This window comes from Peromyscus eremicus, chromosome 4 (assembly GCF_949786415.1).
Source record: "Peromyscus eremicus chromosome 4, PerEre_H2_v1, whole genome shotgun sequence".
Taxonomy (NCBI): domain Eukaryota; kingdom Metazoa; phylum Chordata; class Mammalia; order Rodentia; family Cricetidae; genus Peromyscus; species Peromyscus eremicus.
In genome coordinates, this window is record NC_081419.1 from 106,913,493 (window position 1) to 106,916,143 (window position 2,651).

Consider the following 2,651-nt stretch of genomic DNA (forward strand, 5'->3'; position numbering starts at 1 on the left):
TATTAGTAATCTTGTAACTTTATTGCTAATTATTAGTTTTCTAAAATCTTTCCGGAACCCGTGAGGCAGAGTCCATATCGCCGGAGCTGCTGACAGTGCTGGTTAGTGCTTGTCAGCGTGACACAGAGTCACCTGGGAAGAGGGACCCTAAACCAAGGAACTGACTCCATCAGACTGGCCTGTGGCATACACACACAAAAACATGCACACCTACGCATAAAATTAAAAAAATTAAACATCATTAAACATTGTTTATTTTATAGGTACGGGAATTTTGCCTGTATGTAGGTACGCGTACCACAGCCATACATGGGTGGCTGGTGTGTATGGAGGTTAGAAGAGGGTGTCAGATCTCTTGGAACTGGAATTACAGATGGTTGGGTGCTAGGAATAGGAACCAAACCCAGGTCTTCTGCGACAGCATCAAATGGTCTTAACCACTGAGCCATCTCTGGCCACGTTGGAAATTCTTTTTAAAAAGTCTAGCATCACTTCTCAGCCTTTTGGCTAAGATCAAGTGTAGTATGCATTCTTATCAGTTTAAAAAAAATCTGGCAAGAATCGCTTCTCAGAAATTTACTTTAGAGGCAATGTCTTTTTGCAAATGATGCAAAACCATATTCGTAATTATTTTTTATGACATGTATTTATTTATGTGAGGTGGGAAATAGGGCACTATGGTATGTATGTCTGGGGAAATCAGAGGACATCTTTTAGGGATCAGACTCAGGTCATCAGACTTAGTGGCAAGCACCCTCCCCCACCCAGCCAGCCTGCTGACCTCCATATTTGTAATGGTTGCTCTGAAATTTCTTTCAGGAGTTTATGACACACACACACACACACACACTCATCAATCATCAGAGTTTTTTTTTAATCACTCATTAAAATTACTTTATCATAATCTCATTACTCACCTTTGTCTTGGATATTTCCAAAGACTGGGTCGTCATGAGAATAATGCGGTTTTGTTGATGGTGAGGACATTCTAATGTAGATAAGACCTTGCTGAGATTTCCAAGGGAGAATTCCAGGAATGTTTTGGGCAGTACCAGTGTGAAAGTTCACAAGGTTCATAGAATTGCATCACATTTGGCATGACTGGTCTCTTATCTCCACACCAGCAACACATTGGGGCCCCACTGACTATATATGGTACACTTCACGGCTGGACACTGCATTTCCATCTACTCAGCTCACCAAGCTAGAAATGTGGGTTCAAGCTTGACTCTGTTCCCCCTCATTGTACAAATTCACTAGTTCAGTGTTAGAACGATTGGGAATGTGTTCAGGTGTAGGTTCAAGAAAACTGCTTAATAATGGGGGAAATTCATCACTGTGTAATGAAGCACTTAGAAACATCCTCTGTCCCTTGTCAGTCAAAACTGACAGAAATGAATAGTGTCACAGATGTAGCGGGTGCAAGCTACCATTTTCCCTTCAGCTGCTCCATGCTGCCACAGAAGCTTTCTGTGTGAGAGGCGTGTGTTATGTTCGGCTCATTTTTTGTGCTGTTGCCTTCTGGAGGCAGGATGGCTGCAGGGCCTCCAAGTGTTGCCTCCACATTCTGGACAGGCTGAACTAGAAAGGTGAAGTATAAACAGTCTTTTCATCAAGGTAATAGATGGTCACAGGGATCTCCACAGCATACTCAGGCCTCACTGGTCAGAACTAGGTCATAGGTACACATACCCTTATCGGCCAAGGAAGATGAGAGGTTGGGAAACAGGGTCGGTTGGTGTGGAGCAGTGAAGATCCACCACACCTTGACTCCATCAAAAAGCAAGTTCTGTTACGGAGGAAGAAAGGAAAATGGCTTTTGCTCAGAGATAATAGTCTTGGCCACAACAGCAAAGTTCTGTTTGGCTCTGAGACGACTTGTTAGTGTCCTCCTGCCCCACCTACTGGCTTAGCTCTGGCCTGCCCCTGCACCGTGCATTTCTGCATGCCAAGCTGACCATGGGGGATCGTGGAGAAGAGCATTGTTCAGTTTTCTCCACTGATAATGTCTGCCAAGCTCGACTGAATTCCTGCCCCTCTCTCTACTCGGCAAATCTTTTGTTGACCTTCAAGGCCGAGTCTAAATATTCCCCCTGAGAAACTTTCGTGACAGGCCCTTGACTCTACTGTCCCAAACTATCCCCTACTTTTTGGTTTCACTTGCTTTTTATTTATTGTGTTAGTGCTTAGGAGACTGCGTCGCTTGGCCCTGCCATCTCTCTCATTTGCTCCTGCACTGTGTGTAACCTGAGCAGCTAGCACAGTTCCTGGGCATCGCAAACGCCTGTGGAAGAGGCAGTCGTTTGTCTCCCAATATCCACTCTCACCATTTTTATCAGTAAAATAACCTTGACTTCTAGTTGAGTCTGCGGCCACTTTGAATAAAGAGCAAATACTTCAAACTCCCTTGGAGAGAGCTAAAACCATGTGACATGCCTGGAGCCATAGCTGCCTTGTTGGACCGAGCGATGACTTTGGGACTACAAGCTGGAAATGGTGGAGTAAAAAGATGCAAGTATGTGGACTCCAGGCTTGTATAGTGATTTGTAGTCCAGCCTTGCCTACCTAAGGAGGTTGAGAAAGGAAGAAAGTTTCTTCAAGTGGGGATTTGTTCTGGAATATTAGTTTAAGATGTGTTACACTTGTGTATG

The 2,651-nt window shown here is 44.2% G+C and overlaps 1 pseudogene; it reads left to right on the forward strand.

Moving 5' to 3' along the window:
- The first annotated feature begins 487 nt into the window (after positions 1 to 487).
- LOC131910205 (U2 spliceosomal RNA) lies at positions 488 to 621 on the forward strand (annotated as a pseudogene).
- The last annotated feature ends 2,030 nt before the right edge of the window (positions 622 to 2,651 follow it).